Source organism: Apodemus sylvaticus, chromosome 11 (genome assembly GCF_947179515.1).
Source record: "Apodemus sylvaticus chromosome 11, mApoSyl1.1, whole genome shotgun sequence".
In the NCBI taxonomy this organism is placed as follows: domain Eukaryota; kingdom Metazoa; phylum Chordata; class Mammalia; order Rodentia; family Muridae; genus Apodemus; species Apodemus sylvaticus.
The window spans coordinates 97,794,900-97,811,188 of record NC_067482.1 but is presented as its reverse complement, the minus strand read 5'-3'; the positions used below and the strand labels follow the sequence as shown (position 1 = coordinate 97,811,188).

Here is a 16,289-nt window from a genome sequence, read left to right as displayed (position 1 = left end):
TCAAGAAGGGCTCCTGCCATCACTGATCATGGTCTCTCCAGCGAGGTGGTCTGATAAGCTGTCAGAACGATGTGAAATCTTTTCAAGAGCAAAGCTCCCAAGAGACTCCTGGGAAATTCCATTCCATGGGGCCCGTTGACTCGGCAGCTGATAAACAAGTCGAAGGGCACGGCACGTGTCTCTCTCTAGAGTCCTGTCCTGCTGTCTGGGAAGCACAGCATTCCTGCTATGCCTTCAAGAATGTTCTTTGGCGGCAGATGTCCTACTAGGGAGTGATGGCTGGCTGGTTTTATGGGTGGTGGTTTTTTTTGTTTGTTTGTTATTTTTTGAGTGTTGCTATAGTCTGCTTAAATATGTCCCAAAGGTTTCCATGGTAAAGGCTTACTCTCCAGCAAGCTTCAGTCTGAGACAGTGAAAACCATCTGAGATGGTGTCTCACTGTGGCCTATTGGCTTTGGAGCTGCAGTCCTCCTGGGAGGCAGACATGCACCATCACAGCCAGCAGATGGTAGAACATTAGGAGATAGGGCCTAGTGGGGGTCTTCACATCTTTGCGGCACACGCCCTTAAAGGGGCTAGTGGGACTCCAGTCCCTTCTTGACGTCCTGTTTGCTTGAAATGAGCAGTTTTAATATGTAGAGCATCCCTAGCCACCCAGCCACCCAGCCACTCTGCCACGAATGGTGCTCTGGAATCTGAAGTACTCTCCTGTCATGAGTTGGTAGTCTCAGACATTTGTTACAGTGATAGATAGCTGACTATATTTTCCAAAGTTTCTTTTACTAAGCAAATCACTACTTGATTAAAAAGAGCCCTGAACTTGGAAGCGTTTCCTGTACCAACAGCACTGTGTTATTGGAGGGACCCAGCACTTGGTTCCTGTCCTTTCTGTCCGGTGGCAGTGAAGCAACCCCACGGACATTTCCTTTCTGAGCACCGCTTTCCCATCAGCTGATGAGGCCACATGGGTCAGTTCCTGTATCGCCATCTGCTCTGGGGCAGTGTCGATTCCCAGATGGGAAGGAAGTCTCTTTTTCCTACTGCCCCGGGGAGCCGCAAGGCCTTGGTAGGAACTCAGCAGCTTAGCGGAAAGATCTGCGCAGGGAGGTAGACTTTCCCACGCGGCTTCTCACAAACCACAGAGCCACGGCGAGCCTCAGTTTCCTGATTTGTAAAATAAACACAACAAGCACAACTCCTAGTATTTTTGTTTGTTTGATTCACTTGAGGACCAAATGTAATAGTTTTCTCAAAAACATTTGCAGGCTGGCAAGAGCCATCAGTACTCACCTCAGAAAGCGCTTAGGTGCTGGGCAGTGGTGGCGCATGCCTTTAATCCCAGCACTTGGGAGGCAGAGGCAAGCGGATTTCTGAGTTTGAGGCCAGTCTGGTCTACAGAGTGAGTTCCAGGACAGCCAGGTCTACTCAGAGAAACCCTGTCTTGAGAAAGCCAAAAAAAAAAAAAAAAAAGCACTTAGGTTTGGAGTCCGGTAGGGGCTAGGGACTGGGTCATTTTCAACGTTCGTATTTTGGACCCCAAATTGGAAATTATAACAATCTCTCTGTGTTCTTTGCCACCAGCCTTTGGTGAACTTTCCCTGTGTGGTTGTGGTTACAGGTGCAGGCTGCCACTGTGGTCAGAGTCCCTGGGGACAGACGGGATGGTTGGGAGGGGGCTTCTTCCTTCCTCATGCCCGCCCCACCCTGTGGTTGAGCAGGCTTGTCTGAGAACCCTGATAAGTAAGTTCCTGTGGAACTAATTTGAGGCTAGGGAGGTGTTTTTCTGCTGGCTAGTGTGCTACCTAGCTTTCCCCCTGGGTTAAGGAGATGGGAGGGGGGCTTCCCTCTCACTTACACAGGGGCTGTGCTGCATCCCTGGACACAGAAACAGCCTGCCCCTGTAGCTCTGGGGCTACAGATGGTAAGACCCAAGAGCTTGAGACGGCACAGCAAGGCTCTCTCAGACAAGAGGGCTGCCCAGGACGACCAGGCAGGGAGAGGCCAGCAGTCTTGGCTAGAGATGGCAGGTAGTATTTTAAAAGGACGTCACTGGGTCTCCTTCTAACAGAGTCTGTCTGACTAGGCAGGCTATTTCTCCCTTCGTGCATTTCTTTTTGGAAAAATTATATACACCCAGTCCTTTGTGTTTGCATATTTTACATCCATGGATTCTAACTGTGGCTCACTAATTGTTTTAAAAATTTTATGTCTGGCCCCAACCTGTAAGACTTTATTATATTTTTTACCCTTAGATTCATTTGCTTTACTTTATGTGTATGAGTATTTCACTTGCATGTATGTCTTTGCATCGTGTGCACCCTGGGAATGGAGCTATGAATGGTTGAGAGCTGTCGTGTGGGGAATCGAACTGGCTCCTCTGAAAGAATGAGTGCTCTTAGTCACGGAGCTGTCCCGTGATAATAATAAGGTTTTATTCTTATTTCCTAATAATACAGTGTAGACACTTTACAGGGCATGTGTAGTATTGGATATAATCATTAGACACAATTTAAAGCATGGGAGAGGATTTTGTAGATTATGTATAACTATGACTTATGATTTATTTGTTGTTTGTGTTCTTTAGATTTTGGGGGAAGAGGTCCTCACCATGTTGTCCAGCCTGGCCTGTACCTCACGCAGAAGAGAAGTACAGAGAAAGAGGTGTGGAAGATTTCATACAAAGGCTGAAAAATTGTTACATGAGAAAATTCTATTATCAAACAGGAAGGTTGGACACTCCCTACTGCTACCCACACAGACACACACACACAGACATACACAGACACACACACAGAGACACAGACACACATAGACACACAGAGAGACATATACAGATATACACGCAGACATACACAGACACACACACAGACACTTAGACAGACAGACAGACACAGACACACACACACACACACACACACACACACACATACACACACTCCCCTAGAACTGCCTAGAGCCACTGATGGAGCCCAGTGGCCCTCAACAGGGTTTGAAAACGGCTGGTAACTCATTGTAAAACACCCCACCTCCTGGGTAGAGAGCTGTAAGATGGTAATGAGACGTGAATGGCGTGCGCCTGATGCAGTACATGCAGAAAAGCCTGCACTATACAAAGGACTCCCGAAGCCCCAGACATGACGTCAAAGCAACATCCTTCGCATGGCATCTGCTGTGTACTCAGGCCGGTTTCCTCCCTCGGAAGGGTGTCTGTGTTTCCTTACAAGTTGCCCTTGCTTCTGTTGTCATCCACGTGTTCTGTCCAGTGCCTTGTTTTAGGACATAAGAGAATGTCAACGCCAGAAGATGCCCACTGAGCCCCAATGTCATTGTCATCCAAGCCCCTGCCTCAGCCTTCTGAGAGCTTCAGTTATCAGTGTGTGCCACCATGCTTCCTTTCCTCCACTTCAGAGGCCAGGGCTTTACTGCGTGCCAGGAACACAGTGTACCTTCAGCCTGTGTTGCTAAGCCTCCCATGCCCTTCTATGTGAGGGCCTAGAACATCTCTGAATTTTCCTGTCTCTGGGGGGTCCTGATGACTTCTTTGCAGATATCACCCAGGTCTTCTAGGGTGGACATTGGCACAGGCATTAGAAAGCAGTGGTGAGCTGGGTGGTGGTGGTGGCGGCACACACCTGTAATCCCAGCACTCTGGGAGGCAGAGGCAGGCTGATTTCTGAGTTCGAGGCCAGCCTGGTCTACGGAGTGAGTTCCAGAACAGCCAGGGCTATACAGAGAAACCCTGTCTCGAAAAAACCAAAAAATTAAAAAAAAAAAAAAGAAAGAAAGAAAGAAAGCAGTGGTGGAATACATTTGTAATCCTAGCACTTGGGAGGCTGAAGCAAAGGCATCACAGCTCAACATGAACCTGTAAGACATAGCCAGACCCTGTCTCGAAACAAACAAAACAAAATGGTAGAAAACGTGACTAACAACACAGACAGCACAGATCACCTGGGGCTGTACAGGAGTTCTGTCACAGCTGTGTGACCCTAGGGCTGGTTCATTAACATCTCTGGGCCTATTTCTTGAGCTGAGTTAGAGAATGATTATAGGTAAATCATCATCGGCTTTAGCAAGAGATAAGTGTACTGAAGTCTGTGTGTTGGTTAGGATCTTTTTTTTTTCCCAACTTGACATAAATTGGAGTTGTCTGAGAAGAGGGAACCTCAATTAAGAAAATACCTCCTTCTCTCTTGGGTGACGTGGTGGGCGTGGAGGGGGCACGGACCTTCGGGGGCCACTTGAATGGCGATCTGGATCCAGATGACAGGGAAGAGGGAACCTCCAGCACAGCTGAGGAAGCTACCAAGAAGAAAAGACGGAGAAGAAGAAGGGCAAAGAGGCTGTGTCAGCAGTGCAACAAGAACTTGATAAAGAATCAGGAACCTCAGTGGATAGGTGAGTGAAAACAGCTGGAGAGACAAGCACTGAAGGAGAAAGACAGAGATGCTGATGGTGATGGTGCAGCTGGGCAGAAGAGGAAGGAGGAGGAGGAGAATGAGGACCAAAAGTTCAAACAGACCCTCCCTCAGTTCCAGTATGTGACCTGTATCCTAATGGTATATTTCCCACAGGACAAGGAGTATAAATACCCACCCACACAAGATGGGCAAACAGCTGCTTGGAGAAACACACGTGAAGAAAAAGGCCTAGACCACGCTAGTGAGGAGATTTGGGATGACTTCTGAGAGGCTGCGGAAGCACACGGGCAAGTTAGGAAATATGCCGTGAGCTGGATCAAGCCTGGGATGACAATGACAGAAATCTGTAAGAAGTTGGAAGACTGTTCCCGAAAGCTAACAAAGGAAAATGGGCCTTGTTTCCCACTAGGTGTTCTCTCAACAACTGTGCTGCACATTACACTCCCAATGCTGGTGACATGACAGTCTTACAGTACGATGACATCTGTAAGATAGTCTTTGGAACACATATAAGTGGTAGAATAAACGATTGTGCTTTTACAGTTACTTTAATCCCAAAATATGACATATTATTAAAAGCTGTAAAAGATGCCACTGCTACTGGAATAAAGTATGCTGGGACTGACATTCGTCTCTGTGATGTCAGGGAGGCCATTCAAAAAGTTGTGGAATCCTATGAAGTAGAAATAGATGGGAAGACATATCAAGGGAAACCCATATGTAACTTAAATGGACGTTCAATTGGGCCACATAAAATTGACGCTGTGACCATTGTGAAAGGAGGGGAAGCTACAAGAATGGAGGAAGGAGAGGTGTGTGCCACTGAGACCTCTGGGAGCACGGGGACTACATGGAGGGTTCACACTACATGAAAACGTTTGATGTGCCAATAAGGCTTCCAAGAACAAAATGCTTGTTAAAGGTCATCAACAGAAACTTTGGTTTCCATGCCTTCAGCTTGGGAGAAAGTAAATACTTAATGGCTCTGATGAATCTGTGTGACTTGGGCATTGTAGATCCATATCCACCATGTGTGACATTAGAGGATCATACACAGCACAGTTTGAACTTACTGTACTGTTGTGTCCAACTGACAAAGAAGTTGTCAGTAGAGGAGATGACTATTAAACTTAGTCCAAAGCCAGCTCACCATCTTTATTTTCTAAGCTTTGTTGGAATACGTTATACCACAAGTAATTTGCAACATGTTGTCTGTTTTAACAGTGGACCTGTGTAATACTGTTATCCATGTTTAAAGGAGTTTGATCAAAGGCAAACTGTCTACATGTAATTAACCAAGGAAAAGGCTTTCAAGACTTTAATGTTAACTGTTTCTCCTGTCTAGGAAATGCTGTACTGCTCACTAGTTAGGACTGGATTAAAAGCTATCAAGGCCCTGTAAAAATGCACCTCTGAGTGTGTTTGTGGAATAACTTTTGGGGAGAGACCTACCATGAATGTGAGCAGCACTGTCCAATGGACTGTGAGCTGGGATGAAGGGAAACTGGAGGAAGAACATGGCAAGACCTTTCTCCAGTAGAGGAAGTGAACCTGTCACTGTTGCCATGGTCACAGATGCTAGACTCCACCCTTTCAGCTCTGGGAAGCTCCTAAGCCTTGTAGTGGAACTAAGACTTTTGGATTGAGAAGCTATTGGCTCTTTGTCTATCCAGCATGTACACAGCCCTTATAGGACCACCCACCCTTATTGTTATTCTGTAAGCCAATCCAATAAAGCCCGTTATACCACTCCATTGGTTCGGATCCTCTACAGAACCTTAATACAAATCTTTTGAACTAATCTAAGTTTTTAATTAGAATATCACAGTTTTAGTTCCAGGAAGAAAAAGTATGGGTCTGGGATAAAAAGCTGTCCTTCATGTATGCTTGGCAAACATTCTACCACAAACCACATTCCTGGCATGAGAAATAATGGTTATGAGGCAAACTATAACACTGTCTTCAATTACAAGGACTAGTCCTCAAGTCCTATGAGAAAAGCGCAAGACAGAAGCAAAGTCAAACACATGAATAGCCCTCAACGTGACACGAAATAGAGCGTTGCTTTTGTAAGCCACGGAACTGCAAAGACTGGAGGCCAGATGGCACAGTCTGAGAGCTAGTGTGTGTCTGTTGGTAGACTGCTTGCTCAGTGTGCTTAACGCCTTGGGTTTAGTCCCCAGCACTCCATAAACTGGGTGGTACTGGGTCTGTGATCTCAGGCAGGCAGGAGGATCAGAAGATTATTCTTGGGTGCTGTGGTGGTTTGGATAAGAATGACCCCCCACAGGCTCCTGTATTTGAATGTTTGGTCATTAGGGAATAGCACTATTTGACAGGGATTGAGGGATATGGCCCTGTTGGAGGAAGTGTGTTGCTGCAGGTGGGCTTGGAGATTTCAGAAGCCCAACCCGGGCCCAGATGCTGCCCGTGGATCTGGATATAGAACTCTCAGTTCCATGTCTGCCTGTGTGCCACCATGCTTCCTGCCATGCTGATAACAGACTAGAACCTCTGAAACTGTAAGCAAGCCCCAGTGAAATACTTTCCTTTTTAAGAGTTGCTATGATCATGGTGTCTCTTCACAACAATAGAACACTGACTAAAATAGCTGCATAGTAAGGTGAGGTCATCCTGGGTTATATCAACAACACTCTGTCTCAACAACTCCAAACTCTCAAACCAAACCACCACCAACAAAAACCCTTGCCTATATTAGTACACTTAGCTCTTGCTAGAGATTTAGCTATGATCATTCTCCAACTCAGCTCAAGAAACAGGCCCAGAGATGGTAATGAACCAGCCCTAGGGTCACACAGCTGCTACAGAACTCCTGTTCAGCCCCAGGTGATCTGTGCTGTTGTCTGTGTTGTCAGCCATGGTTTTTGCTTTTGTTTTCCATTTTGTTTTGGGCCGGGCTATGTCATCCAGGTTTATGTTGACCTTGTGATGCCTCTGCTTCAGCCTCCCAAGTGCTGGGATTACGGTGTGTGTCCCCCCCCCCCCATACCTGCTTCCACCGTTTTGACCTTTTTCTATTTATGTTTTATTATATATGAATATCATGATATTAGTATATATATATATATATATATATATATATATATATATATATAATGTTTTGCCTGCATGTATCTCTGTATACCACATCTGGCCTTTAGAAGCCAGAAGAGGACATATTATTTCCTAAAACTGGAGAGACAGACTGCTGTGAGATACCATGTGCATGCTGGGAAACTGACCCCAAGTGCTCTTAACCACTGAGCTATCTCTCCAGTACTTCCCATGTCACTGGGTCATGATGAGAACCTGAAGGAGAGGTCCTGAGCACCTGAAGAGAGAAACAGGAATTCAAAGGGAAAACAAATTGTCATAAAAAGAACAGAAACTCATTCAATATCCAAAGACAATGAATGCCTCTAAGGTTCAGAAACATTTGCATCTGAAAATGACTTACTAAGTTCTAGGCCAGACAGAAAACAGACACACCTTTAGGAATACTCTATAAAATTACTTAGCTATACAAACTTCCAGACAAAAAGAACAAATAAATTATAGAGGAGTTAGATAGTCACCAGCCTTTTTGAATGGTGAGGGAAGTCAGATGCTATAGAACTCTCCCCACTGACAGAAGAGGAGGTCCCACACTCAGTCAGGTCTGTCAGGTGAGAGAGTGATTTTGTGTGGATACGCTATGGCTCAGGGAGTGTTGCATACACACTGTTCAGGAAGGGCCTCTGCCCAAGCAACACAGGAAGTGAGAGGAAAATCTTTATTTTCTGTTTTGAGGCAGTGTCACAGTGCAGTCTTGGCTTGAACGTGTTCTGTAGACCAAGCTGGCCTTGACCTCACAGAGATCCACCTGCCTTGGCCTTGCAAGAGCTGGAACTAACGGCCTGCACTATCACACTCAGCTAGAAAAAGAACAGGAGAACAAGAAAGGATAAATGTGAGAGCTAAGACTCAGGCATTCCACACCTGGGTCCACGGGTTAGAGCCTTGCTACACACATGATTTATGATTATGGTGGGGAAGTTTGAAATGCCACAGGATGATAGTGTCAGATCCTGCAGACAAAAATGCGTTTACATGATGATATGTTAAGGACCACTTTCATTGTTTTGTTAATAGGCTGGAGAACCATAACCTAATGAGATGGCCTCAAAGAGGATGGCCTCTACCATTTCACCCACACCAAGTACACCTCACTGAGAACAGTCTGCATCCTGTTCCTTGTCCTCTACATCAAGATGAGCATCAGCTCCTGTGGACTGAAGCTTTGCCCTGGGTTTAAAGACCCGAGTCTCAGAAATACTTTAAACTGTGGCAAGAGGATAAGGGCAGTGCCTGCCATGGAGGCATGGGGTTTGAGATGTGTGTTTTCAGCAGTACCTGCTGGTGTGCCTGCCTGCTGGTGTGCCTGCCTGCCTGCTGAGCCTGCCTGTGTGCCTGCCTGCCTGCTGTGCCCATAGCTGTGCCTGCCTGCTGCTGTGCCCATAGCTGTGCCTGCCTGCTGCGGAGCCTGCCTGCCTGCTGTGCCTGCTGCTGTGCCTGCTGCTGTGCCTGACTGCCTGCTGTGCCTGCTGCTGTGCCCACCTGCTGTTGTGCTTGCCTGCCTGCTGCTGTGCCTGCCTGCTGTGCCTGCCTGCCTACAGTTGTGCCTGCCTGCTATGCCTGCCAACTGCTGTGCCTGCCTGTGTGCCTATTGCTGTGCCTGCCTGTGTGCCTGCCTGCCTACTATTGTGCCTGCCTGCTCTGCCTGCTGGCTGCTGTGCCTACCTGTGTGCCTGCTGCTGAGCCTGCCTGTGTGCCCGCCTGCCTGCTGCTGTGCCTGCCTGCTGCTGTACCTGCCTGTGTGCCTGCCTGCTGCTGTGTCTGCCTGTGTGCCTGCCTGCTGCTGTGTCTGCCTCTGTGCCTGCCTGCTGCTGTGCCTGCCTGCTGCCATGCTTTACCACCTTGATGGTGATGGACTCAACTCTGGAAGCTCAGATAAACTCTTCCTTCTCTAAGGTTATAACAAAGAAAATTAGCAAGGGTCAAAGATGAAGACAAATGTTCTGAACTGCACTACACAGGATATTTCTCCCTGGGAACTTTTCTATTCTCAGGAGTTCTCTTTCATTTTTTTTTTCATGATAAATCTGTGTTCTCTTTGCTCAAAACAAACAAACTTTAAGAGCGACAGTGGACCAATTCCCAGGGAAGGGATGAGTTGCTGAGAAAAACCAAAGCCCTTGATAGCGGGTGAAGGAAGAAGTGATTTGGCCTCATTGCGTGGGCCATTTTGGGTGGGTGGGCGTGTAGAGACAACAGTTCTGGATAGATAGGTTGGTGCCTTGGTATGTTGTTAAGTAGTGAGGTTTACACTGCAGGCTTAGGAGTCAGGCTCTGGATATTTGGTTACAATATCACCGTGTGTGACTTAGGGATGAGGTGCAAGTAACCATGCCATAGCTGTTAAAATGTGGCAACCCCAATTTTAGTTTTGTCTTTTGTCTCTATAGATTTCCCCAGGGGAAGTTTGTTGGCTCATTCCTTCTTGAGAAGGAGGATTTGTTGTTGTTTTGTTTATTTTTGTTTTTTTTTTTGAGATAGGATCTTGCTTTGAAGCTCAAACTATGTGATCCAGGCTAGCCTTGAATTCATTATAATCCTCCTGCTTCAGCCTTTCAAATGCTGCAGCTGAGGAGAGATTTAATAAGGAATAGATATGAAAAAATCTAGATTTAAGGAAGGAGTGTTTGAGAGTGTGAGAGAGGTGGTGTGTTAGATGGGTTTCTGTCACTATAATAAAATACCTTATATAATTAACATATGAAGGAAAAAGGCTTATTTTGAAAATTATTTTTAAGTAAATATACATGTGTGTGAGTGCATGTGTTTGCGTGTGTGTGTGCACATGCACGTGTGTGCACATGACGCAGCGGGCTTTTGGAAGTCAGAGGATAAGCTTTGAGAGTCAGTTCTTCCCCTGTGTGTGTGTGTGTGTGTGTGTGTGTGTGTGTGTGTGGCCTGGGATCAATCTCAGGCGCCTGAGCTCAGCTCCCCCCTCCCTCTCACAGGCTCACCAGGCTGAAAGGCTTGTTTTCACTTACAGCTTCGTTGGTTTCCAACTGCGATCAGCTGGCCCAGCATTCCGGCTTGTGCTAAGGAGACACATATGCTAAGACAAACACGTAATGGCAGGAATGTGTCCCAGAGCAGCTACTGCTTGCCTGAGGGCAGAAGCAGGGCAATGGAAGGCCTGGACTCCTGAGTCTTCCACAGGCCCTATAGGGCAGCACTGAGCAGAAAGAACCACAGGAGGAGGGTCTAGAACCTAGGGTGTTGAAAGTTCTGACCCTCCTCCTGCCAGCCCCTCCCCACCCTTTCCTCCTTCCCTGTGGAGTGCCAGTGGCACTGGTGTCCTGCCAGCCTGATGCTCACCCAACACCTCAACTCCAGAGCATAATTAAATACGACCTTTAGCTCTGAAAGAAAGCCTGAATTTTAATTGGTGCGCTTCTGAGTATCAGTCTCTGTGAGATCTGAGGACTGAAACCTTATCTTGGGACAGCCCTTGGGAGGCTCTGACAGGCACTGGTGAACTAGAGCCATTTCAGAATCCAACTCGGGCTCATTTCTGATTCCTGTTTTCCATTACATAGAAGCATGATTTTCAATTAGCATACGAGAGCTTTCGCTTTTTAATCAGAGGACCACATTTAAGCTGAAGTGGCCACGTTTCGCAGAGAATACAGCAAAGGAGATATTGCCCCATTTTTCTGTGGCCATTTTACTTTCTCTTTATTAACCAGCAGGAAACCTAACAGAGCCCCCGAGCTCTCTCCGGTGTCTTGCGTCCTAGCTCCTCTGCCCGACTGTGACCTGTGAAGGCCAGTTTTGGCCAAGCTGGACCTGCTTCCAGCTCTGCTGCATCTGTATACTTTACAAGTGACCTCGCTGTGAGGGCAGTATTTTTCCATTATAAACATTACTTCAGGACCAGGCAGATGCTCAGTGTAAAGGTGTCTGTCACTGAGCTCTTGACTTGTTAGGTCCTTGGGACCCACATAATGGAGGGAAGGCACCAACTCCCAGGAGCCATCCTTGGAGACCCACAGATGTATGGTGACATTGCATATGTGTATATACTCCCAAAACCAATAAACATGTAATTATTAAAAAGTACTCAGTTTTGGCACACTTAAGACATTCTGTTTTTATTACAAACAACAGGTACAAACATACCCTGTAAGTGTTTTACAGACATTTTTTTCCTCCATCCTTGTACAGCAATGTGATTATGAGATCCCACGTCTCACATGGCATTTTGGTTATCTATCACTGTGTAACGAGTCACGCGCAAACTTCTGTGAAACAAGCATAATAATGCTTCCGAGGTAGCTTAGCAGCAGAGGCTGAGCTCAGTCCTCAGCGCCCCCAGCACAGCTGCACTGGACATCTACAGGGCTTCTTTGCCCACATTTCACGACTCAGTTGTGGTAACTGGAATCCAGGAGACTAGGCCAGCATCTGGATGTACACAGAACCCCGTCCTCTGTGTGTCCTCACATCCCAAGGCACCATGACAGCTGTGACTTACTGCTGCTATGTCCCAATGGAGAAAGGAATTAGGAAGGAATGTGGGCACTGGAGACGAGGCCACAGATGAGCAGTAGACATTTGTGTAAAGTAGCTACTGAAAGTAAGAACATCGAGGGTCTAACAGCTGTCACAGCGTTTTCATGATTGCAGTGGCAAGAGGGTTAGGTTTCGCTCATTCTTTCTTTAGAGGCAAGGTCTCACTCTGATGTCCATGTGATCTGGAAATCATCATACACCTCAGGCTGACCTCAAACTCACCGGTTCTCCTTCCTCGACCTCCCAAGCCCTGGTGTTACAGACATGAGCCACCACTGCTCAGGGAAGAACTGGGCATATAGAGATAAGGATGCGAGGTCTGTCTGTCCCCGCAAAACTACGGTCTTGTCTACTGCACCATTTGGCTTCTTGTGAATGCTGACTTGGGTTATCTCTAAAATGTCCTTTCAAAGCTCTTTTCCTGGGTGCTGGCTATATCAAGAGGTATTATCCATGTGCACACCTTGCCTCATCTGGCCTTTCTTGGATTTCCCAGCACAGCTAGCCCTCATCCTTGCTTTCTGTTCTGGGGAAGCCCCTGTTGAGAATTCAGGGTCTGATACTTGAGCAGGCGGCTTGCTCAAGAGGCCAGACAAATCCAAGGGAGCGATACTGATGGATGCAGAGACTCACTCCCAGGTTCTTTCCAGTTTTCTGGAATGGCGGCACCTGCTGTTGGGAACTGCTGTGTGACAGCCATCATCTCTAAACCCCACTCACTGATTTCCTTCTGTGCCCAGGAGAGCATGCGAGGACGAACCTCTCCCTGGTAGTCAAGGGGACGGAAGGCCAGAAGAACGAGGTAAACTTTACAAGGAGGCAGTGTGGATTGACTTGGTCTCCTGGCTCCCCACCCCGCGTTGCTTCTGTTTTGTGCTCTGCTTTGCCGCTGCCACAAATTATCACAAGGCCCGCAGTTTAAAGCAACATAGATGCATTATTGTGGGGAGCAAGGAATCCCGAGAGAGTACGTGCTGTTGCCATGGGCACAGCCATTTCAAGGACATCCGCCTCGTGACTGAAACCCTTGGGAAGTGGTATCGCCTCCCCTCCTTGTCCAAGTTCAACTGCCGATAGCACGGACAGAATACGTTCACCACAGCTTTCTCCCCGGGATATTCATGGCCCAAGGACCGTGTCCCTACAGACCCTGCTGCTACTGAGATCGGCTAACCCTGTCTCCTTGTTCAGCCTTGTACCATAAACATTGCCTCTTTGATTCAGCTGTATGCAGTGGCCCTGCCTTCTCCTTCACTTGTACATAAATAAAGACTGAGTGGGGAGGGGTCGGTGTGTGGGTTTCCTGTTCCTCCACCAGAGAGCCCAGTTTACACAATCCCAGCTTTTCTGTCTACCTGTGTCCATCTATCTGTCTTTTCCTCATTCCTTCAATGCTCCAATCAGGTTAGGCCCTCGAGCCATGCAGGTCGTGGAACAACATCCAGGAGTATGGAGGTGTGTGCCTGCGCGCATGCGTTCGGAGGCTCCCTGATCGCCTATTGATTGGGTCAATAAAGATGGCAGAAGCTAATCGTTGGCTGAAGGATAAGGCAGGATTTCCGGGCCGGACAGGACGAGAAGGGGACAGAGATAGGACTGGGATTCAGACCAGGCTGTGGAGTGGATAGGGAGCTGCGGACATGTATGTAGGTCTCTCCGGGCACCGATAGTTTCTAGCCTCCGCAGGCCGCTGCAAAGGCTAAGGAGGATGAGGCAGAATATTCTTCTCCCAGCCTTTGAGGTATCTGGCCAGTTTTAAAATATAAAAGTCTCTAGTATTTTCCTTCACTGGGGCTAAAGGGAGCTGTGTGAGACGGCCGTTACCGGCACTGGACTGGGGATAACAGGAGGAGCTCGCAGCATAGCTGGATCTGGGGAAAGCGTCAGGCACCATGGGAGCTGAGAAGATGGCAGGTGAGCGGCACCTGGTCCCAGACTGTAGCCGGAGCAAGTGTGCATTTTTAAAATTACATGCAACATGTGTGTATGTATATGTATGTATGTATGCATGCATGCATGCATGTACGTGTATGATGGAGTGTGCACATGTATGTGTATATGTGAGTGTGTATGTATGTATGTATATGATCGAGTGTGCACATGTGTGTGTCTCACTGGGCTAAAACTTAGGTGTCTGAAGGGCTGTGCCCTCTGGGGGCTCGTGCACTTTCACCCTCCAGATACCCTCGAGCCCTGGCTGATCCAGGTCACTTCACACCTCGTCACCGACTCCCCTTTTGTGCCCTCTTCTGTTCTGCACTTAAGGGCTGTGGTGATTACAGTGAGCCCACCTGGATAATCCAGGAGACTCTCCTGTTTAAGGTCAGTCAGTTAGCAGCTTTAATTCCCCTTTGCAGCGGACCTGAAGGAGACTGTGGTAATAACTGTGACACGTGGTAGTGAGGGGGGGTGGGTTGTAGCCTAGGTGAGTCTCGCTTCCTGGTCAGGGCCGGTGAGGCGGCTAAGTGGGTAAAGGCATTTGTGAGAACTGGAAATTCACTGTGGAAGACAAGAACAGATTCCCCAAAGCTGCCCTTTGACCTCAGGTGCACCATGGCATGTCTGCTGCACTCACAGACATGTGTCATAGCACCACCCCCACCACCACCACCACCAGCACCACCACCACAGTCAGATCTCTGTGAGTTCAAGGCCAGCCTGGTCTACAGAGTGAAACTAGCGAGTTTCAGGACAGCCAGGGCAACATAATAGAGAGACTCTGTCTTCAAGAAAATGAATTAAATTAAATTAAAATATTTAAAGTTATGTCTTCTCAGCCTCCTAATTTTCTTTCTTTCTTTTTTTTTTTTTTAAAGTTTATTTTATCCAGTTGGGCAGTGTCGGCACATGCCTTTAAACCCAACACTTGAGAGGCACAGGCAGCCAGACCTCTCAGTTTGAGGCCAGCCTAGTCAACAGAGTGAGTTCCAGGACAGCCAGGGGTACACAGAAAGGCTATTTTAAAACAGCTCTAACTAACTAACCAACCCAACTCTTCCCCCCTAAATTATATATATGTATATGTATGTATAGTATATGTGTGTGTGTGTGTGTGTGTGCTCACATGTGTGTGCTCATGTGTGTGGGCACATGTGGAGGTCAGAGGCCAGTCTCAGCTGTCTCTCCTCAGGTGACATCCACTTTTTGGTGTTTGTTGTAGAGCCTCTCGCTGGCCTGAATCTTGTCAGTTCGGCTCAGCTGGCCACTGAGCCAAAAGATTCTGTCTCCACCTGTCTGTGACCTGTTAGGTCACCCAGGGCTGGGATTACAAGTGGGATTACAAGTGTAGACTGCCATGCCTGACTTAATTTTTTGTTTGTTGTTTGTTTAATCTAGAAACTTCTGGGTTGCTCTTTTTTGTTTTTTCCTTGTCACTTTTCCAGGGGTGGGACCCGGCGGAGAGCACGGACTTGCACAGAGACTGGTTTTACCCTTGTCCTTCCTTTTGCCCACTGATCTTTTCCTTTTTCACGGCTGTTACTGCTAGCTTGTGAGCTGCACTCTAAAAATATTTCCCTACACAGAACACCCCTGTCTTTTCCTGTGGGCCTAAGATGAGTATTTGTGTAATGCTTTGATTCCTGCAAAGCAGGTTTGAAAGCAGTCATTATCCTACTTAATCCTTATGCAATCCCCAAATGGAAATAAGAATGGCCCCTCTGCGGCTGTGTGAAGGAAACTCCATCCCAAACAAGCCAGTCTGATGTGCTGATTCCCCTGAACTGGAGCACTTTAGGAGGCCGGATGCAGCAGGGGCTTTGCGTGAGTTGCACTTATGTGCCTAAAGAGGGGCCACCCCAGGAATCGCCATTGTGCGAATCCTGTTGGACTAGCACAACAGGAGAGGAAACCTGAAGTTGACCCCAGCCCAGACAGTCACCACTTTTGAGGGGTAGGAGAAGATTCCTTTATTGCGATGGTCACAAGACCTTTCTACATGACTTCTACAAACTTTCTACAAACTCCCCGAGTTTGGGCCATTGCCACAACCCAGGAAAACAAGCTTTGATTTTTTTTCCCCGTGGCCCAGGAAACTGCATAAATCTCAGCCCGCCCTTCTGTGAGCCCGCCCTATCTTGTGGGACTCCTGTGCATCTGAGTGTAACTAAAATTCAGAGTTTCTCTTGTCAATCTCTATTGGGTTCGTTTAGTTTGTAACCTAGGCAAAGAACCTGGGAGAGCTGAGAGACACCATTCTCCACCCTGCTCTCTGGGAGAGTAGGGAAGGCAGTGCAGCTTGGCCCA

The 16,289-nt window shown here is 47.4% G+C and overlaps 1 pseudogene; it reads left to right on the top strand.

Moving 5' to 3' along the window:
- Window positions 1-4,042: 4,042 nt before the first annotated feature.
- LOC127696804 (methionine aminopeptidase 2-like) lies at window positions 4,043-6,173 on the top strand (annotated as a pseudogene).
- The last annotated feature ends 10,116 nt before the right edge of the window (window positions 6,174-16,289 follow it).